This window comes from Hemicordylus capensis, chromosome 2, assembly GCF_027244095.1.
Source record: "Hemicordylus capensis ecotype Gifberg chromosome 2, rHemCap1.1.pri, whole genome shotgun sequence".
Taxonomy (NCBI): domain Eukaryota; kingdom Metazoa; phylum Chordata; class Lepidosauria; order Squamata; family Cordylidae; genus Hemicordylus; species Hemicordylus capensis.
In genome coordinates, this window is record NC_069658.1 from 420,835,478 (window position 1) to 420,858,371 (window position 22,894).

The following is a 22,894-nucleotide window of genomic DNA, read 5'->3' on the forward strand; positions in this document are numbered from 1 at the left end:
CTTTGGGCTGTGGCTATCAGCTGCTTAGCTCTGGTGCTGCTAGGGTATTTCCTCCATGTGTTGTGTATTTGTCTTGCCCCATGGTTGGGTGAGGATAGGTGAGAGACTCTGGGTGCGGATGTCAATGTTTGTTGTAGAACTTTCTGCATACTGCATGTAAAGCCATATAATAAACAGAAGCTGATTAGAAGAAAGAAGGGCCATAATGACTTAGAAGAAAGAATGATTAGAAGAAAGAAAGGCCACATGAGTCATAATGCCATACAGTCTCTGAACAACTTTAGACTGAACAGAGCATTGAAAGTGCAATAATTTCATATAACATTCTTGTTATTCATTCCTGTGCTGTCAGTCCATTTCCTTTTATATTTCTACAGGGCGTATCACACAAGCGTCATGCTGCGTCCAACACAAGAGTCTCAGTCAGTGGGCTTACCCTGACTCCTTTGTGCCTTTCATTTTGGGACAGAATTAACTCCAGAGGTCTTTGTTCTATGAAAAACACATACCTCTGCACAACCTCTCTTTCATATTCAAAATTCCAAGGAATGCAGGAAGTGTAGTTTGCTACAGACAGGATGCCCTGAGGGATCCATATTCAAATATCTGCAGATATGATGCTCATCTGCATTCACAGAAGATAAGAGATGCATAGCTTGTGTAGGTTTCTGTACAAGTGTAGTTACTCTCCTGGTAAATAAATTCCCTGACAATGGCAACACTAACTCTCTAACTAGGCTTCTTTGGAAGCCAGATCATTACCGATGCTTCCATAGAATGCAGATTGTGGCGCTAGGGGAAAGCCAGCCTCACAACTGCAAGTGAAGAATCCACTGTGACTTCTCTTTAAACAGTATATTTGCCTTTGTCCGTGTTTAACTATGACCTATAGGAACTGCCACTTTGTGCTCTGTACAACAAAGCAAACTCTTAGTAATTCACTCTGTGAGGCTGTTCTAACAAGCAGCCAAGCCCAGGCTTGGCTGCCCATGAGAACCGCTAGGATCCACGTAGATCCCGGCAGTGCTGCCACAGCAAACCCAACTACAGAGCCTGCCAGATAGCTGAGGTTAAGGACATGGTAAAGTAAAGTGTGCCATCAAGTAGATTTCAGCTCCTGGTGCTCACAGAGCCCTGTGATTTTCTTTACTAGAATACAGGAGGGGCTATTGCCATCTCCCACGCAGTATGAGATGATGCCTTTCAGCATCTTCCTATATTGCTGCTGCCCTGTATAGGTGTTTCCCATAGTCTGGGAAACATACCAGTGGAGATTTGAACCGGCAACCTTCTGCTTGTTAGTCAAGCATTTTCCCGCTGCTCCACTTGACATGAGCACACCCTTAAAGAGGGCCAACTGCTCATGTGCGAGCGCTGGCTACTCCCAGGCAGTGGTGGCACAGGAGCAGACTCCCGGCTGTCACCGGGGAGATCCCCACAATGCACCAGGCACTTGCAGGGTGCATTGTGTGATCTCTAGGGACCAGGACACATTGTCTTGGCCTCTAGAGCTCAGCACTGGAGGAATGCAGCACTGCTCACCTGGAAGTGTGGTTTGCAATCCCAACAACACAACTCTGTCATCGGTGGGGGGGGGGAGGTGAGTAAAATAAGCCTCTCCCCCACCCACCCAGTTGTGAGAATGACCTCTGTGTGTCACATCCAAATGCAAAGGTTTGGAAAGAGGAATTCTTAGTGGCTGCTCCCCAGTTTTGGAACTCTCTTGCTTCTGAAGCCTGTCTAAGCCCAGCCTGGATTGTTTTATTGGAATGATGCAACCCTCGTTTATTGGGATGGACATTTTCTAGATGGGATAAATGTTCTTCTAATGAATTTGGTATGTTACTGTATTTTTCACATTAACCACTTTTACTACATTTTTATTTTATCTGAAAATCACCACATTGTATAATACAGAACAAATTGCTAATCTTAGAGCAATTCCATTAACTGCATTTGAAGTTATCCAGCTATCCCACACATATACACTTGTCCTGTTCTTATATTAACAAACAATATCCATTTATAGTCATACTTTTATAGTGATATACTCCATCAAACGTATTACAGTAACTCAGCAGGAGAGCACATGCTTTGCACGCACAACGTCCCAGGTTCAGCCCCTGGCATCTCTGTGTAGGGCTGAAAAAGACCTCCATCTGAAAGACTGGGAAACTGCCACCAGTCAGGGTAGACCAGGGGTTCCCAACCTGTGGTACTCCAGACATTGCTAAACTTCAACTCCCATCACCCCATCACATAATGGGAGTGTAGTTCAGCAAGATCTGGAGTACCACTGGTTGGGAACCCCTGGTGTAGACTATACTTATTAGGATGATCTGACAGAGTAGATGAAAACGTTATACATTATTGTTGTCTGCAATCTGCTGTCATCAGTTGCCTCTTATCTTCATACTGTGTGCACACTAGCAGGCCTAAATTTTATTTATTCTGTTTTTACATTTATATCCCGCTCTTCCTCTAAGGAGCCCAGAGTGGTATACATTTATTTATTTATTTGATTTATATACCACCCTTCCTAAATTGACTTGGGGGGGGTGGGGTTACACTAAAATAAATAATAAACAACAATTAAAATAAAAACCAATTAAAAACAGCTTAAAATTACAATTAAAATGAGATAACATTAAAACTAAATATCATTTAAAACCAGGCTAAAAAGATGGGTCTTCAAGGCTGTCCTGAAGGCCTCCAATGAAGACATTCCTCTTATATCCATGCAGAGTGTGTTCCACAATCTAGGAGCAACAACAGAGAAGGCCCTATCCCAGGTCACCAGATGAACCGGTGGCACCTTAAGATGGACCTCTCCTGATTATCTCAATGAGCAGCCAATGCAACTGTTTGAGAACAGGTCTCTCCAGGAGACTCCAGAAACCAATCTGGCTGCCACATTTTGAACTAACTGATGTCTCCGAACTACATACAAAGGTAGCCCTACACAGAGCGTATTGCAGTAGTCCAACTTGGAAGTTACCAGCTGGTGCACCACTGTTTTCAGGTCTTTCTCCTCAAAAAATGGGCAGAGTTGTTGAATCAGTGGCAGCTGGTAAAAAGCACTCCTGGCCACAGCCTCAACATGAGGCTGGTAAAAAGTGCTGCTTGCAGCCTCCCGACAGGGGTCACCTCATGTGTTGCCAAGGCACGGAGCCACGCTGTGGCAATACACGATCGGAAAACCTGGGTTAGTAGAGCGCTTGCTTTGCTAACCTGGGCTAAGGGGAGGGGTATTTAAGCGGGCTACCTGCTTTGGGGAAACTGGGCTTGCTTGCGAGCCCAGTGGTTCCCACAGTCCGTGGAAAGCGGGCTAAGCTCCCTTAGCCCGCTTTCCACTGATTCTGAGAATTGCCTCAATCAGTTTCCTCCAAAACCACTTGGAGCTGGTCAGCCACCACCCTCTCAATCATCTTACCCAACCATGGAAAGTTGGAGACTGGCCTATAATTATCCATCAGCAGGAAATCCAGCATGGGTTTATTAAGAAGTGGTCTAACCACCACCTCCTTCACTACATGGTTATGTTTATCCTCACAACAACCCTGTGAAGGTACCTTAGGCTGAGTGATACATGACTGGCCCAGAGTCACACAGTGAACTTCATAGCTGAATGGAAATTTGAACTTGGGTCTTTCCGGTCCTAGTTCTACACTCTAACCACTATGCCACGAGCCCTAGGCAGACTGACATTTGACTGAGAGCTGCGAGGACTATGGCTTCTGCCCCCTCGCCATGCCTATGCACTGGAGATGTTATCTACATGGTGGGGGTGGCGGGGGGGAGATGATGCATGTAAGCTCCAGATACATACTTCTTAAGAGTAGATATAAGAACAGAACCTACCATGCACATAAACCCTTATGCAGGTGTAATCTCCAAGCACATAGAGGTTTGGTGAGAAGTTACGACTCCAACTCCCAGCAGCAGCACCTCCACCACACAGATAGTTCTATGTGAACAACCATCTACGAAAGGAAAGAATGACCCCTTAATGGAAAGCACCTAAGAAACAACCATACCCCCACTGCAGTGAGAAGCTTGGAGAAAGACCTTCCTTAGGGTCAAATCACATTGGCACTAAATGCATCGTTTGTACTTCTGTCTTTGTGGTTTTTAAAGGGGGATCAGGATTGGGATTGTGGCATGTGGGGAGAGGGCATTTAACCCTTCCCTAAGTGTTGCAACCAAAATGCCGCTTCAAAACTGTTAATAGCCCAAGGAGAGAAGTGGCAGTTGGTGCCTATAGAATCCGGTTCAGATCTCCTTGCAACTTTTTTTAATTTAAAAAAGATGGAAGCATAAATACTCATGCATGATTTAACCGAGGCCTGCTCAACATAGCCTCCCCCCCCCCCCCGCCAAGCTGTATTTGGACTACAACTCCCATGCCGAAGTTTGACTAGGATTAGGACTGAAATTTCTCTTAAGTGATATTTGAAGGAGAATGTCAGTGTTCCTACAAGGAGAAACTGAAATTCAAAGAGAAACGTTAAGGTCCCTTCCAAGGAGAAACAATGGAGAATTCTCAGATGGTTTCTCCACATGCCCCATTTTTCAGCCATTAAAGAAACAATCCTATGGTGACCGAGTGAGCTGTACCACATCAGAGAGTCGATGGGGGATATGCTATTTTTAATGCTCCCTCATGAAGAAAAACCTTTGTACATGGAGAAAACCAGAACACAGAGATGTTCAACCTGTTCTCTACAGTGTTAATTTCCTGGTTGAAAATTGTTTGTTTTGATGTATCAGTGCATCCACAAATGTCATTCCCATCTACAGCTTAAAGTGGTCCAGCCATTCTACTACCTCAAAACCCTACCACCTCATTCCTTTTTCATTCCGCTACATGAGTGGACCAAGCCTTCATTTAATTCCTTTAGAATAGAAGTGGTGAAAAGATAAGACTGCGGGTGGACAGCTAGACCCATGATGGGGCACTTGCAGTTTCCAGTTGAAGACCCTGCTGCTTGCTGGGAGTCTTCTGAAGATGTTGGACTAGGTAGATCTTGGCCTGATCCAATGGGGCATTTCTTGGCTGCTGCTTCTTCTTCTTCTTCACTGAATAGTCTAGTTGGCTTCTCATTATATCCTCAGTCAGCGGCGTACCATACAAATTTGACCACTCTAAACCAGAGGAGAGTGTTCTTGCTGGCATGGTTTAATGCTCTGCCTCCTGCCATTTTGGATGGCAGATTTAAAAGAATACCACCCAGGAACCATCTATGTCCAGCTGGTTCAGGCAATATCAAGTCCATCTCACATGTGCTCTTATACTGTTTATATTATAAGGACATTCACATTCCGTGGATTAAACCACTTATAAAAAACATGCCAGGACAATCAGAAGAGGATTATACTTCCTTTCTTCTGGCAGACCAATATACAGCAATTACGGCTGGGGTAGCAAGATTCTGTACCGCAGCACACAAACTGAGATGAGAGCATTTGATTAATTGTAATTGAGACCTCTGTATGCATATGTTTTGATACTCTATTACCCAGTCCTGTTTTTTATTTTATTATACTTTAATTTTATTTTCCATTTTATTTTTTGATTGCTGGTCACTGACTGCAATAATAAATTCATTCATTCATTTATTCATCACTGAAAAGGTTAGCTATGCTTTAAGAGACCCCAAGCATGCACTCTGACTTTGTATACTTAACAGACAGCAATGGACCTCAACAATTCTCTCTCTCTCTCTCTTTTTAAAGTAGAGTACACCAGACTGAAGTCCGCCTAGCTTGCTGACTTTAGAGGGCAATCCTTTAACTCAAGGTGAATCTTCCCCTGGGCTCCAGTAGGAATCCAATTGGTTATTGAATGTATCTGTCAATAACCAGATGCTACAACAGCCTGACTGTACAAGAAAAACAATGCATTAGTCCATGTAGTTGGTCCAAGATGGATGTTACTCAATTGCATGCCTGATCAAAGCAATTAAAATAAACTCTACTGCTACCACAGGGTTAACTAGAATTAAATCTGACAGCTCCTCTACTTTAGGGGCCTGGCATCCCAGATGGTTGACAAATATAGTAAATAAGCTTACAATTGCACATCTTCTTGTTGCTGTCAACTCAAGTTCCCTGAAGATGAGGAGCCAGTGGGTTAATTATATGTGGATTGCTTACTTCACCATTCCACTTCTCTAGCCAGGACTGCAGGGACAAAGAGGAAGGATCTCTGTTTCTCCAACTTGTCTCACACCCACCCATCACCTCTGTAATATTTTTCTGGGTTACACTAGTGGGATTCCTCCCTTTGATGGGAGTTAATGCCAGCAGAAGAAACTGGAGCAACACAGCAGGGATTCAGATCTCTGGAGAACACATACTGCAGTGCCTTATTTTAGAAGGTCCCCAAAGCTACAAGATCCATCTGGTTTCAGCTCATCAAATTTCAAGCCATGAACTAGCCTGCTGCATCACAAAGCTATAGGGCTGCACATTATCAACCATCAACAGCTCTGCCATCAGTATATAAAAAGTAATGCACAAGTAATAATGTGCATTCCTTCATATATGCAAATGCTTCTACCCTGTCAGCTAGCAAGTATTTTCTTGTATATGCAGAGGTATATGGAAACAAAAAAACAAAACTCTTGATTGCATTAAGATGCTTTCAAAATACCACAATGGCAAGTATGTTTTCTTTCTCCCTTAACATGAATTTGCACATCTATAGAGGACATAGCTGTGTAGCTCCAGGGGTCATACCTATACAATCTTATCTCTTGGTTAAAGTCCTCCTGTCAAGCGGGAACCAGGAATAGGACAGGCAGTGTCATGGCTGGAATTCATCTTATGTCTGCTTGCTTGGCAATCAGTGTGGCATTAGTGGTTAGAGTGATGGACTATGAGCATGGAGACCTAGGTTCAAGTCCCCTATAAGCCATGAAGTTTTTTGGATGACCTTAGGCCAGTCAATAAGGTCATTCACACCACCTGGGGGGAAGGGAGGATCCTTCCTACCTTCCCCCACACAATCTGCTCCTCTTTGGGGTGCCGCCACCTGCGTGCCCACACAACTGGCATGACAGCAGTTGCCCGACATGGGATTGTGAGGAGGAAGTTCTCCTGCATATTGCAATGCACCACATAGGCTGCGGAGAGGCAGCCTCCTCTTTCTGGCCACACTGCAGTCAGGGCTCTATGGCCACTACTCCTGGAAGCCATTTTCAGAGCCCTCATGGTACACACAACCAAAACGTGAGGTAGGATAGACTCCTGGACACTTTTTGCCCGGGTAGTGGATCTGGGCTACCTGAGGCTGAAGCTGCAGGTCTGGGAGACCTCCTGGACTCCTGTCGTAAATCTGTTAGCTCGGCTAACCCAACAGGATTTACAACCCCCTTCAGCACTCCCCGGTGAGTTAACAGAAAGTGGCAGTGTAACTGCATGAATGAAAAATAAAAGGATCACAAAGAAAAACAGTAAATGAATTAAGTCCCCTGAACTGAACTAGGTACCCCCCTCTAACAATAACTGAGTAATAAGTGAAAAGAAAACACAGAGCAAGGAATGAAAATAGCGAAGGACGACAGAAGCAAGGAATTAACAAAACAAAGCAGGAAAGCATAAACAAGGCAAACTGGAACTCGGACAAAGTTTTGGAATTCAAATAGCACACTGTCTGCAGCCAGTGAAAAGTTGCAAACAGCATCTGAGCAAGTGAGACTGCTAAATATATATGGCTCAAGAGAACCAGCAGCCAATCAGGCTTCCCTGAGTCAGCACTTTGGCTTCCTCTCTTGTGATCTCCTTCACCTGTGTGACTGCCACTGAGCTTGCCTCTTGAGACGCCTTCTCAAGCCAGGTGAAATCCCAGGCTCCTCCCCATCAGAAATCATGTCTGGCAGCTGTTGTGAATTCTCAGCTCCAGAGTCTGGTCTTCCTGCCAAATCCTGTTGCTGTGCCTCTGAGCTCTCACTAGCAAGTGAATCCTCCTGCTCTGACTCTTCTGAGTCCAACGTCTGAGCCATGACAACTCCCAAATGACATAGACTGCGGGGGGAAGGTCAGTGAGTTCAGTTCCACTACTAGAAACACATTCCTTGGCTGAGCATGTGGCCAGAGGCACTCTGTTACTTAATTCCATGCCCACCCTCCTGAACTACTATTTTGTACCTGGCTATGCAAAATGGATCTCAGGGTTCCCTAATAGAAAACAAAGCAGAAATTGCAAGCCTGACTATCCTTGGTAGAGACAATCCCGTAAACCCTTTGAATGGCAGCCTAACAATCAGTCTCATGTTACTTTGCCTGGGAGGTACAAGCTGGCCTAACTCTCCCAGTTTTATAGCAGTACCCTCCATGTGATCTCTTGCCTCATTTTTATTGTTCCTGTAGTTATGTTGCTTTATTATGCTGCTCTAATTAGATTTTAATTTGATTGTGAGCCACCTTGTGGTGATCCGGTGGTATACCAGTGGTGATCCGGTGGTATAACATAGTGAGCCCATTCTCATGACATGAGCTACCTGGGTAGGAGAAAATTAACCCAGGCAGCTCATGTTGTCTGAACCATTGGGAGGCCTTCCACCCACCTGCTCCAAACCTGAGCAGCCCAGATCAGCGATCTGGGTTATAAATGAGGTAGGAAGAAAACAGAGCTCATCCTACCTCACTTCATGGTTGTTTGGAGCACTACAGTGGTAAAAATGGCTGCCATGGATTGCTGGGGAAAGCGAGGCCAGGGAGAGGAATGCTGCTGCAGTTCTGCAGGCTGCCTCTCCAGTGCTCACACACTGCATTGTGGGATATGGGAGGATTTCCTCCTCCCGATCCCACTTCAGGAGTCTGCTGCCATGCTGGACACACAAGCAGCATAGCTCAGAGGAGGCTTCAGTCATCTTGCGAAAGGCAGGTAGGATCCTGCCTTCCCTCTAGCCCCCACCACTTGGGTTGTGTAAATTGCCTCAGTGAATTTCTTCATTCCATTTTGTGTAGTTTGGGCCAGGAAAGTCTGCTCTGCTACAATTATTTGTCGATACTGTTTGTACTATTTACTCAAGGAGGTGAAAGTCAGAGATGCACAAAACTGGTTTGAGCTATTCAGTTTGAGTTCAAACCAGGCTCAAACCAAGTGCCTCAGCTCGAGCATTGGTTCAGTCAAGCCAACCTATGGTTTGGCTCGAACCATGCTCAAGCCAGTTCCAAAAGGTGTGATCATAGGGAATAATGGGGATTCAAAACAGCCCCATTATTCACCATGGGTAGCACCCTGTTGCACCAATATGGGTTGGGTGGCAGGGTCCCATGGGTGCCAACTACCACCCAACCCACAAAGCAGTAGGGCACTCAGGTGATTTTGTAAAGGAATTTTTATATATCATAGATTCTAAGGTGTTAGCAGTTCTTCACATGGAATCCCTATGGAGCATGTGCCTGCTCTTCTTGCTCCGATGGAAATAGGCTGCAATCTTGAAGCACTTCTCCACCAGTGCAGCCATGGAAGCAGCAGCACCTGTTGGCAGACAGCCCTGCTCTGGACACCCTAGTCTCCTTGAGTGCAAGGGCATTTGACACAGCCAGGTGCAGTAGATGAGCCAAACAGAATATGGACACACACTTCAACTGCTCTACCACCTTAGTCATGTTGGCTCCATTGTCAGTGACAATGAAGCTTCACCTGAGGTTTGGCTTCCCGGTTAGCCATTCCTCAGTCTGGCAACCAATCACATTCACCAGTTCATCCACTGTGTGCACCACATCCATTGCCTCCACATGCAGCACGGCCCACCTGTGCCATATTGCATACGGTAGGAGGGGGTGGCCATGGCAGCAGCAACAGTGGGTTAGGGTTAGGGTTCGCTCTCCGGCCCCCACCAGTGAGCAATGAGAGATAGGAAAGCAGTGCATTCCACTGACACTGTTCCACATGTCAGTTGTGAAATGCATGCTGGTGTCAGGCCCTGCTGCCTCCAGCATGTCTGACATGAGCTCCTTGCACTGCCCGTACAGGGAGGGGACCACTGTCTGACTGAAGGTGGTCCTTGAGGGGATCCTATAATCGGAGGTGAGCACCTGTAGTAGCCATCAAAATCTAGCCACTCGCTGCCCAAATGGGTGGCATGACTTGTTTGCCCCAGCCCCTTGCAAAGAGCCCCTGGTGGCGCAGTGGTAAAACTGCCGCCCTGTAACCAGAAGGTTACAAGTTCAATCCTGACCAGGGGCTCAAGGTTGACTCAGCCTTCCATCCTTCCGAGGTTGGTAAAATGAGTACCCAGAATGTTGGGGGCAATATGCTAAATCATTGTAAACCGCTTAGAGAGCTCCGGCTATAGAGCGGTATATAAATGTAAGTGCTATTGCTGCTATTGCTATGAGGAAGGGGTTTGAGCCCATTGGATCCAAGTTGCTAGGGGGTGGGACTTCCGGCCCTCAACGACCATTGGCGTTCTCTCCCACTCACTCCGTTCTCAACAGGCACCCTCCTGCCCTTCCCTTAGGTATAGTCTGGGCTTTCTGGTTGCTGTTCGGGGCCAGGCAAGAATTTTTTGGGCATTCACCTGATTGGCCATTGGTGCGCATCCTTTTTTACCTGCCCCTGACTGTACTTTCTAGTGAGTTAGATCAGTTCCCTTCCTGGTCACAATTTTGCAGGTACAGTGCAGTGGGACGTAACATCTAAGCTTTGGTGAGCACCTTTAGGTAAGCATTTGGCTTGAGTGGCAGGTCACCTCCCTAGAGGCTTGATGGCTCAGGGAACTCTGACCTAATCCATTCTACTCTGTCAGGTGATATTCTACGGAAATCTTGGTGGCTTCAGGGGAGGGGGGTGCCATCAAGGGTAGAGACCTGACTAGGTTGGCTAAGTTGGGCAGCCTCTGCTTCAGAGCTATGAGGCTGCCTAGAACTAAGGTGTTTTCACCCTTGTGAATTAGTCAAAGCTGCCATGGAGGTGGCATGCCATTAGGTTACACACTGTCGGGGTGGAGAGCCAATCCCCGTTTCTGTTTCAGTTATGTTAAAATTAACATGTTGTGGCCCTTTTCACCATACCTTTCTGTGTCTCGTGTCTTCTTGGGGTGCGGGTGCAAGCTGGCATTCTCCACCATCTGAAATGGCTGGTCATGCAGAGCCATCATCTCACCTATGGCCTGGCTTACGAGATGTGGGTCTGGACAGCCAGGATGCTTGCGCCCCGATGCCTTGGCCCACTGCTTGACAGGGAGCATCCCCTGCTTCAGAAAAGCTGGTGCATGCCCCTGGCCAGCACTACTCAAAGGCACACAACTAGGCATGCTAGCACTGTCAGCAGTGGTAAGGATGCCAGGGTGACAACACGAGATGTGTCAACACATTGAGAGCATGCCAAGAGGCTTGACATTCTTCACCCGTCTGACAAGTTGTGCCTTGCAGTGGTCACAAGAAGCATGTGTGGGGGCACTTTGAATGACCTCAAAGTACTTCCACACATTGCTTGCACTTTCAACGATGGTCTTGGACCGTTTGTGTGCTGGCAGCTCTACTGGGGCTGCTGGCTGCTCACCACCAACACCCCCCCCCACTCTGCCTTCTGTCTGGATAGGAAAAGGGCGAGGCTGAGGCTCCTGAGCAGGCTCCCCCTCAGACTCACTCTCAGAGGACCCAGTCCCAGTCTCTACATTGGCAGCAGGGGTCTCATTGACTGATGAGATCGGGGGGGAGGCAACTACAGAGAGAGGCTGTCTGACTGAGCTAGCACTGCTGAGGCCTCTCCCTCCACCCCCACAACAGAAACATCAGCTTCCCTGGCAGGGGAGCATTCCCCCCCCCCCCAGCACTGCCAGCAGGTGCCGCAAGCAGCAGCGCCTGCAGAGGTGGTACAGCAGGGCCAGCAGGCTCCTCCGGGTAGGAGAGCCTGCATGCAACCTGCTCACTGTGGTGTGAAGAACTGGGGAGTGGGCAGCCACCCCTCCAGTCTTCCTCGCCCGGCCTCCGGTCCCTACCCCTACCAGCATCAAGTCCACCCCTCCCTCTGACTGTGGCTCCGAGCCTTGCTTGGGACATAGCACATGTCAGCCATCACCCTGACCTCCCCTTGTTGCTTTTGAAATAATAATTAAGAAAACTAGCACCCACTCACACATACCACTACAACTGCTCACCTAACACACTACGAGGCTATTCACACGACTGCAGAAAATCAGGCTAGCCTCTGCAAGCCCAATTTTCTGCAACCATGAGAACCACCGGGCTCGGCTGCAAGCCCGGTGGTTCTTGTGCGGCTAATCCGCTGAAGTAGCCCACCCCTAAAACCAGGTTTGCAGAGCAAGTGCTCTGCAAACCCATTTTTTAGCAGCGGCATGGCTCCGCGCTGCGGCTACTCATGAGAAGACCCCCTGCTTCCCGTCTCTGGGGGTCTCGCCAGCATGCCCTGCACAATTGCACAGGGCATGTTGGAGCTTCCGTGGGCTGATCGGCCCCCGATCCCCCCCCCAGCCCCCACCAGCTCCGTCACAGAGCCGGCAATCGTGTGGGCGACGGATCCGGCTGCCCAGGGGTCCCGCCCTGATCATCTGCAGGGAGAGCAGGCTTAGCCCGCTCTCCCCACTTGGCTCCCCAAACCAGGTCTCACTGATCATGAGACCCGGCTCTACATCTACAGTACAACAACTACACAAACGACAGTATACCACACACACCTGGTTTTTTTAAAGGCAAAAGCAACAGCAACCCTCCTCCCAAATCAGGAAGGCCCTGTTTAAATCCCAGATCTGAGGAGGGGAGGGGAATTTATTTATTTTTTTAATTCTACTTACCCTTCGTTGTCCATAAGTCTTTGGCTGGATGGGAGGCCAGGGACTGCAGGCCCAACAGAGTAGCTCCTGGCACATGATCATAGCCAGAGGGAGGGCAGATGGGGTCCAGCAGGGCCATCCACCCAAACAGAAAATAACCAAAGTATAAAACAAAACAAAAGGCAAAAAAGCAAGATAATTTAAATCAGAGAGAAAAAATAAAGCCTCTCTCTCACTTTCAGACCCAGTGCTGCAGTTAAAAATTAAAAAATATAAACTGCAGCAGCAGGGCCAATGCCCAAGCGTGGGCCCAGCAGGACCCAGAGAGCCTGGCTTGCTGGAGCTGGGAACTGGCAGCAGGAGGCAGGGGCCAGGCACAGCTGCATTTTTAAAATAAAAATTAAAAGCAGCAGCCAACTAGGGAAAAATTATATTGAAATTTTAAAAAATAGCCAAAGGCCTAAGACTAGGCCCAGCAGGGCAGGCACAGGGCCTGGCAGGCTGACTGGGCAGCAACAGGGCAGGAGTAAGGCACACTGCTTTTAAAAAATTGTAACAGCCAGCCAGGGAAGACAAAAACCCAACAAGCAGTTTTTAAAAATCCAATAAGGCAAACCTTGCTGAAGACCAGAGACATCACACACTGTCTCAGCCAGCAGCAGCTCTCTCGGATCTAGGCAGCTTGGAAAGGAGTGATTTTCCTAGCCTGTGGGGTGGCCTTATAAAGAACTGGAATCCCCCTCCTTTGTTGCACTCCACTCCCTTGTCCCTCTCCACTGGCCAATGGGGTCACAGTTGCCACAATTACAATCTGAGTGGCATGATTGGCAAGCCAACCACCGCAGCAGACACAGCTGGTCAATCAGGGCAGTTGCAGGACAGCCAATCTGTGAAAGTGACACATTGTGTCATCAAATCAATAGCCACTGCCACTCACCTGGCACAAAATAGTAGCTAGAACCATCAAGCCACCTAGGAATTGGCTCAGTTCGAACTGCACACAGCCCAAACCCAGACCAGCCTCATTCTGGCCACCATGCATTGAGGTCATCAGGAGCGGTCCATCTCCATTTGCTGCCAGCTTGACTGGTGGCCACACAGGGACGGGCCTTCTCAGTTGCTGCCCCAGGATTGTGGAATGTGCTCCCTATTGAAATACGACCCTCCCCATCTCTTACAATTTTATAAAAGCATTTGAAAACCCACCACCCAAGCTTTGTCAGCTTGTTAAATTTTTGTTTTAATCTGTTTTTGATTTTTAGATGGTCTAAATTGATTTAAGATTTTTTGTGCATGTTTTAACTTGTTTTATGTTATTGTTAACCACCCAGAGACTAAAGTTTCGGGAGGTGTACAATATTGACAAATACAAATAAATAAAAATAAAAATTCTTTATGGGACCAGATCGGTTCAAGGTTGAGCTTTCAAGCCGAGCCAGCTCAACCTCAAGCCAGCTTGATTCCGTGCCAGCCCGCACACCCCTAGTGAATATTTTAGGTTTTATAATGCTGGAATGTTAAAAAAAATAAGAAGTTGTTCTGGTAAGAACTAATCTGCGTACTTTCTTAATTAATACTTACTATCCTCACAAGTTAGCCCATTTCAGTCTTAAATATTCACACATCCACCATCTTTCCCCCCCTTTTTTTTCATTTAAATTTTTTATTTATTTTAACAATATCTTAACATTTACATCACATTAGACAAATAATGAATTCCCGCTCACACCTCCTCGTGAATCACCAACTATAGAATTAACCCTTGCTATAATAATTCAAAACATATATCTTAAACCTTACAAACTTGATTTTGATCTACCCAACCTGCTATATTACTAAATTTCAAACCCTGTTGTAAAATCAATATTAGGAAAATAGTTCTTTAAGTATAATAAGAATGGTTTCCAATCTTCTTTAAAGCATTCCAAATTTTGGTCTCTTATCAGTACTGTAAGTTTTGCCATCTCCGCATATTCCAAAAATTTTATCAGCCAATCTTCTTTTGAGGGCAGTTCATTACTCTTCCATTTCTGCACATATACTATTCTGGCCGCCGTGGTAGTGTACATAAAGAATGTTAAGTTGGTTGTAGCAAACACTCCTTGCATTATTCCCAGCAGGAAGGATTCTGGCTTCTTAGGAAATGTCATTTTGAAAATTTTCTTTAACTCATTATATATCATGTCCCTAAAGGCCTTAGCCTTCCTACACATCCACCATCTTTAATTAGGGTGGAAGACATCATCACAAACTGTGCTATTGAGGTGTCCCTATGTGTCACTCACTACAACTGTAACAAATCGATTAGACGGTCCACAAGTTAGCCCACTTGCACCTCAAATATTTACACAACCATCCTCTTGAATCAGGGTGGTTGACATTATCACAAACTATGCTGTTGAAGTGTTGCTATGTATCCCTAAAACTGTATGCAATTTGGTTCATATTGGTCCAGGCATTGCAAAGTTGACTTTTTCCTTAAGGAAAGTAGGCTAAAAAGCAAAAAGAAAAGAGGCAGTGACCTTGACTATACTGCTGCTGTAGTTGTATAATAATAATACACTGGAGTTTAAAGAGGGCATACAATAAAAGATGGGTGGTAGTGGTTCTAAATTTACCTGGTTAAATAATGAAATGTGAGACTTCAAGACCAAGATCAATGGTGCCTACAAGAGATTTGTTTTATTTACCATATTAAGAGTTTAGGAGGCTGCTATGCAGGGAGTTTAGTATCTCTTTTGAAACCTGACTTTCCATTGAGAGCAGGAAGAGCAGACAAAATGCATCTGGCAATTTTCAGTTTCTGCTCTCTCCTCTCTCACTGATTCTTCTCTGCCCCTTCTTCCAAGTCCATAGCTTACAAGTCTGAATGCCTGTCAGGTCTCCTGAACACTGCCTGAGAAACTCTGTCAGAGATAGACTGTTTCCTCCAGGGACCAACCCTGAAGAGTTACAGAAGGACTACATTACTGGACTGGCTCTGAAGCGATGCTGCCTCTCCAAGTTTGTATCCTTCCCAAAAAGTAAAGTCCCAAATTCTCGATGACTGGGTTTTGTTTTGTTTTTGTTTTGGGGCACAGATTGTAATTTCTGATTTTCCCCTTTTGTATTATTTTCTCCAATCCCAATGAAAGATAGATTTTGAAGAAGTATTGCCACTTTTCATGTACCCGCTTCTCCCTGCTACTTCCCCAAAGTGATTGCTACTGGCTTTGTTTATGAACTGGCACTCATGAACACACACATCTGTCATGCAACCTCAGATGAAAAAGAATCATCACTATTGCCTCAGAAAAAAGGCAGGCAAGTTGCAAGGGTGGGAGTCCTGCTTACAGAAAAATCTTGGGGTGGGGGAGCAAATGGAGGTGGGGGGGGCGTCTTTAACTAGCCTCCATCAAAAAGAAAGCAATATCCAAGGGTATGGAGTTATGACTGGAGATGTACATCTGAAACTATCATTTTGGCTGAACCAGAATTGACAGATAGTCTGCAATTGGCGGGTGTTGTTAGAACTGCAATAGTGGATCTTTTTTCTAGCCTGAAAAGCAGCATTCCTAATAGCAATTGGTTTCTTTCTCTCCGGTTTGGTAGAGCTACACTGCAGCACGTCAACATCCCCTAATGAAACACAGGCAAATACCATGACTTACTTGTAGCACAAATATGAATAATACTGATCAAACAACAATGGGATCGAAAATTTAAGTGTCCCTCTCCCCTGCTATTAGCATCTTTGAGAGCAGGGTCAATTTCAATCAGGACTGTAACACAGAAAAGAGTTTATTTATTTATTATTTATTAATTTATTTACACAGTCAGACAGGTGTTATTGACTGGTTTGTTTTATCCAGACATCGAGTCCTTCCCAAGGACCTGGGATGGCTGAATTTTATTATCAATGTTGTTGCTGTTATTATAGATATCGTCACAGACTATAGGCTGTTCCCAGTAAAGCTGCTTTTTGTAATTGGCTGGTGGTGATGTCTGTGGCCCCTATGGTGTTGAGGTGCTCTTCAGGGTCTTTTGGAACTGCACCCAGGGCGCCAATTACCACTGGGATGATTTGGGTCTTTTTCTGTCACAGCCTTTCAATTTCAATTTGTAGATCTTTGTATTTTGTGTTGTTGTTGTTGTTAATTTATTTATCACATTGTTGTACCATCAAAAATGCGAGTTCTCTGGGCTGTTTACAAGACAATAAAAACCAATAAAAAGATTAACACATTAAAATTTAAAAAGTTAAAACTATTAAAACACAATTAAAACAATGTCTAATTAAAAGCCTGGGTGAACAGATGTGTCTTGACTGTGCTTTTAAAAGTTGTAAGAGATGGGGAGGCTCTTATTTCAGCAGGAAGTGCATTCAAAAGCCTTGGGGCAGCAACGGAGAAGGCCTGTCCCTAAGTAGCCACCAGACGAGTCGGTGGCAACTGCAGATGGATCTCTCCAGATGATCTCAATGGGCAGTGTGGTTCATAGCGAAGAAGGCGTTCTCTTTAATACCCAGGGCCCAAGCTGTTTAGGGCTTTATAGGTTATAACCAAAACCTTGTACTTCACCTGGAAACATATCGGCAAGCAGTTTAGATCTTTTGAGATGGGAGTGATATGGTCTTTCCGAGATGACCCAGAGACCAATCTGGCTGCCGCATTCCCAGTGGCCTCAATCCAAAACCCCCTATATCTGTGTGTGTAGGGTGAGGGTGGGGTGTGTGTGTGTGTGTGTGTGTGTGTGTGTTTAAAGGGAATTATGTCAGGAGTTCCAGTTTCAGAAATTCCAACTCCGATTTGTCCTTTAGTTGAGAGCTTGGAGGGGATATTTCTTTATGCACTCCACCTTATGGTTGCCATATCCAAGCTTCCCAAATATGTGGCAACTAATTTGCATTCTTTAATTTATTTATTTGGCAGATTTGTATACTTCCTCCTCCTTCTCTGCCCTCCCATGTGATCAGATCCAGAGTAAAATCCAGGTAATCCGGGCAGAGCATTTGAAATCCATGTAAATCTGGGTAGAACTCAGCAGCCGGGTGAAGGAGCCAAAATCCAGGGGCTACCCTAAATTCTGGGGGACATGGCAACCCTACCCCAGCTGCAGGAGAAGTGCACAGGTAAGGACAGCACTGCTAATTAATAGCACTGCAGATGGCCTAGCTTTCTCCACAACCAACAGACCTTGCTCTTTTGTTTGTTTGAAATGCTGTAACCTGATTCTTTTGGTCAGAAACTTTAATAGAGGCTGCATCTAATCACATATCAAAATCCTGAAGTCTAGAAATCACAAATTCCAAATCAATCTCCTCTTTTGATTCCAATCACTTGAAATCTCTCAAACTTAAAAAAAAAATCCAACAACTGCTTCATCTGGGAGTTGTACATTTTCTTGTGCACATCTTCTTGCAATGTCTAGGATTTGAATAACATGCTCAGTTAAATTCTGTCCTTCTCCGACTTTCAGGTTACAGAGCCTGACAATCAGATCAATGCCAGTATGAGTTGTATTTCTAGCATACAGGTGTTTAAGTCTCCCAAGCTTCCTTAGCTATCCTGCTCTTTCTCAAATGCACAATGATTGGGACACACACATGTGAGCAGATGAGTTCATAGACTTTCCTATTTTTTAGCAACCCATGCTGCTTGTTCTCCGGCTGCTTCTGGTGAGTCCTCTTGCAAGACACTTTCCAGTCCCTGAACCATAAGAAAAGACTCCATCTCTGAATCGCAGCATTTCATAACTAAATCTATCTAGCCTTCGGATTGCTGTCTGTCTGCTGCTATCTCTATGGCAAACAATTTCCCTGACTTTTTCCTCTGCCTTTCCAGTCAAGCAGGCTTTCCCACTTACTTACTGTGCCTCTTTGTCTGCTTTCCCTTGGCTTTGTTTGCCTGTGAGTGCTTTTTCTGGGTTCACTCAGCCCATAACTCCGTTAAAGAGCTTGGAGGGGAGATTTCTTTATCTACCCCAGCTCCAGCAGAAGTATACACAGGTAAGAAGCAATTTCTTCTGGAGACATGGTGTTAAAGTTCTAAATAAAGTAGTTTATTGAGGAAATCCATCAGGGAATAGGAATATACACAAACCAGTTCAAAGGCCCTTTTACGGGCCTCCGAACTGGTTTGAATGTCCAGCGATTCTGCCGGTTCAAAGGTGGAGGGGATATATTTAAGGACAGGGGACGGTGCTCCTACCCCTCCCGCAGTGTTTCCCCCGATGCACTGTCTTTTAAAACAGACCAGTGGGATGGCAGCATACTTCCTTGCTGCCCCAATGCCTCCTCAGACCAGAAGTGACTGGAAGAGGCCGGTGTGCATGCGCACGTTGTGCATGTGTGTACCGAAAACTTGGGGGTGGTGGAATATTATTATTTCAGCTTACCCCCTCTGGGGGCTTCTCCAAGGCAACGAGAGGCTGCGGTGGTTCCCCTTTCCCCTACTGGCCTATGTTATGCACCCATCATGCAGTTTGGGTGGTTTTCAGTCCTTTCTGGGCCTTTTCCCTGGCGTGGCCATTTTGGAGGCCACCACACTTGCGCAAATGGCCCTTGCATGGCCAGGTCATGACTCTTGCGTGGTCCAGGTTCGAGCCGAACCGTGGGTGGTTTGGCTCGACCCTGAACTGTCAAACCAAACCAGCTTGAACATAACATAAGAACATAACATAAGAACAGCCCTGCTGGATCATGCCCAAGGCCCATCTAGTCCAGCATCATATTTCGCACAGTGGCCCACCAGATGCTGCTGGAAGCCACAGACAGGAGTTGAGGGTGTGCCCTCTCTCCTACCATTACTCCCCTGCAACTGGTACTCAGAGGCATCCTGCCTTTGAGGCTGGAGGTGGCCCACAGCCCTCCGACTAGTAGCCATTGATAGACCTATCCTCCATGAAGTCATCCAAACCCCTCTTAAAGCCATCCAGGTTGTTGGCTGTCACCACATCCTGTGGCTGAGAGTTCCACAAGTGGATCACGCATTGTGTGAAAAAGTACTTCTGTTTGTTGGTCCTAGACCTCCTGGTAATCAATTTCATGGAGTGACCCCTGGTTCTAGTGTTGTGTGAGAGGGAAAAGAATCTCTCTCTCTCCACTTTCTCCAAACCATGCATGATTTTATAGACCTCATGTCTCCCCACAGTCATCTTTTTTCTAAGCTAAAAAGCCCCAGGTGTTGTAGTCTTGCCTCATAAGAAAGATGCTCTAGGCCCCGATCATCTTGGTTGCCTTCTTCTGTACCTTTTCCAGTTCTACAATGTCCTTTTTAAGATGTGGTTTTAAGACCAGAATTGTACGCAGTACTCCAAGTGTGGTCGCACCATAGTTTTGTATAAGGGCATTATAATGTTAGCCATTTTATTTTCAATCCCCTTTCTAATGATCCCTAGCATGGAATTTGCCTTTTTCACAGCTGCCGCACATTGAGTCGACACTTTCAACGAGCTGTCCACCACAACACCAAGATCCCTCTCCTGGTCCGTCACCGACAGCTCGGATCCCATCAGCATATACTTGAAGTTGGGGTTTTTTGTCCCAATGTGCATTACTTTACACTTGCTAACATTGAACCTCATTTGCCATTTTGTCGCCCACTCCCCCAGTTTGGAGAGATCCTTTTGGAGCTCCTCACAATCCGTTTTGGATTTCACTACCCGGAAGAGTTTGGTATCATCTGCAAATTTGGCCACCTCGCTGCTTACCCTTGCTTCTAGATCATTTATGAATAAATTAAAAAGCACCAGTCCCAGTACAGATCCACTTCTTACTTCCCTCCATTGTGAAAACTCTCCATTTATACCTACCCTCTGTTTCCTGTCTTTCAACCAGTTAGCAATCCACACATGTACTTGTCCCTTTATCCCATGACAGCTAAGTTTGCTCAGGAGTCGTTGATGAGGAACTTTGTCAAAAGCTTTTTGGAAGTCCAGGTAGACTATGTCAACTGGATCACCTTGATCCACACACTTGTTGACACTCTCAAAGAACTCCAAAAGGTTGGTGAGGCAAGATTTACCTTTGCGGAAGCCATGCTGGCTCACTCCCAGCAGGGCCTGTTCTTCTAGGTGCTTTACAATTTTATCCTTGAGGATGCTTTCCATCAATTTGCCTGGAATGGACGTTAGGCTAACTGGCCTGTAATTTCCTGGATCGCCCCTGGATCCCTTTTTGAAAATCGGTGTTACATTTGCTACTCTTCAGTCCTCTGGTACAGAGCCCGATTTCAGGGATAAGTTAAATATTTTAGCAAGGAGGTCGGCAATTTCACATTGGAGTTCTTTGAGGACTCTTGGATGGATGCCATCCGGCCCTGGTGATTTGTTAGCTTTCAGTTTTTCCAGACAGTTTAGAACATCATCCCTTGTCACTTCTATCTGACTCCACTCTCTAGCCTCCATCCCTAAAAAGCCTGGTTCAGGAACAGGTATATGCTCAGTATCCTCTGCCGTGAAGACAGATGCAAAGAACTCATTCAGCTTCTCTGCAACCTCCATATCCTCCTTAATAATCCCTTTCACTCCCTCATTGTCTAATGGTCCAACTGCCTCCCTGGCAGGTTTCCTGCTTCTGATGTACTTAAAGAAGTTTTTGTTATTCCCCTTGATACTTTTGGCTAAATGTTCCTCAAACTCTCTTTTTGCCTCCCTTATTGTCACCTTGCATTTCTTTTGCCAAAGTTTGTGTTCCTTTCTGTCCTCTTCATTTGGACAGCCCTAGTAATTTCGGAAGGAAGTCTTCTTCCCTTTTATGGCTTCCTTGACGGTACCCGTTAGCCATGCTGGCATCCTCCTGGACTTAGTGGTACCTTTCCTCCTTTTGTGTATACAATCTAACGGGGCTTCTAGTATTGTGGTTTTGAGTAAACTCCATGCACTCTGGAGTGAAGTGACTCTCCTGATTTCCCCCCTCAGCTTTCTTTTCACCATACTTCTCATTTTGGAGAAGTTTCCTCTTCTGAAATTCAAAATGTCTGTGTTAGACATCCTTGGTGATTCTCTGCCCGCATGTATGCTGAATTTGATGGCACTGTGGTCACTGTTCCCTAACGGGTCGATGACACTGACATCACACACCAGGTCCTGGGTGTCACTCAGAATTAGATCCAAGCTCACCTTCTCTCTGGTCAGTTCCATGACCAACTGTTCTAGGGCACAGTCATTTAGCGTATCTAGAAATTTGACCTCTTTGTCCTGACTTGAATGTGAATTTACCCAGTCTATGTGTGGGTAGTTGAAATCACCCATAATTATAGCCCTGCCTCTCCTTGATGCCTCCCTGATTTCCTCCTGCAACTCCCAGTCACTGTCGGCATTTTGATCCAGAGTGGGTGATAGCACGTCCCCAGTAGCATGTTCCCTTTCTGTCCTTGTATAGTCACCCACAGGGTTTCTGTGGAGGACTCCAGTCCACCTAGGTTTTCTACCTTGTTAGATTCTATCCCTTCTTTAACATACAGTGCTACCCCTCCTCCAAGGCGCCCCTCCCTGTCCTTCCTATAGAGTTTATACCCAGGGATAAAAGTGTCCCACCGGTTCTCACTGTTCCACCATGTTTCTGTTATGCCCACTATATCTATTTCTGCGTTAGCAACCAAGCACTCCAGCTCACCCATCTTGGCTCGGAGGCTTCTGGCATTGGCATATAAGCACCTATACACTGAATCTCTCCCCTGATGTATGCTATTCCTTTGACTCTTTGACCTGCTGGCACAGGCTCCCGTCTGCTCTTTATGCAGTTCTGCTCTGTCCCCTTCTGTTTTATCTGAATTCTTTGCACCCTCACACTTTAAAGGATGGCTTTTGCCAAACGGGATACTGCCCAGCTCCCATCGGCTGTTCCCCAGGTATCATTTTAAAAGCTGCTCTGCAACCTTTTTGATTTTAAGCGCCAGCAGTCTGGTTCCATCTTGGTTCAAGTGCAGCCCATCCCTTTTGTACAGGCCTTGCTTGTCCCAAAATGTGTCCCAGTGCCTAACAAATCTAAACCCCTCCTCCCGGCACCAACGTCTCATCCACACATTGAGACCCCTCAGCTCTGCCTGTCTCACTGTACTTGTGCATGGAACAGGTAGCATTTCTGAGAATGCTACCTTGGGCGTCCTGGACTTCAAAATGCTACCTATCAGCCTAAATTTGGCTTCCAGGACCTCCCGACTGCA

General features: G+C 45.9%; 2 long non-coding RNA genes across 2 annotated transcripts in view; one reads left to right on the plus strand and one right to left on the minus strand.

Annotated features, from left to right (window-relative positions):
* Positions 1 to 13,483, minus strand: part of LOC128341532 (uncharacterized) — a 105,349-nt gene extending 91,866 nt beyond the window's left edge. Inside the window, exon 1 of the long non-coding RNA XR_008314431.1 lies at positions 12,771 to 13,483. This is a non-coding gene — a long non-coding RNA (uncharacterized LOC128341532). The remainder of the gene's footprint in view (positions 1 to 12,770) is intronic.
* LOC128341533 (uncharacterized) overlaps positions 1 to 22,894 on the plus strand; it is a 95,619-nt gene that overhangs the window by 22,945 nt on the left and 49,780 nt on the right. The window contains exon 2 of the long non-coding RNA XR_008314432.1: positions 17,660 to 17,859. This is a non-coding gene — a long non-coding RNA (uncharacterized LOC128341533). The remainder of the gene's footprint in view (positions 1 to 17,659; positions 17,860 to 22,894) is intronic.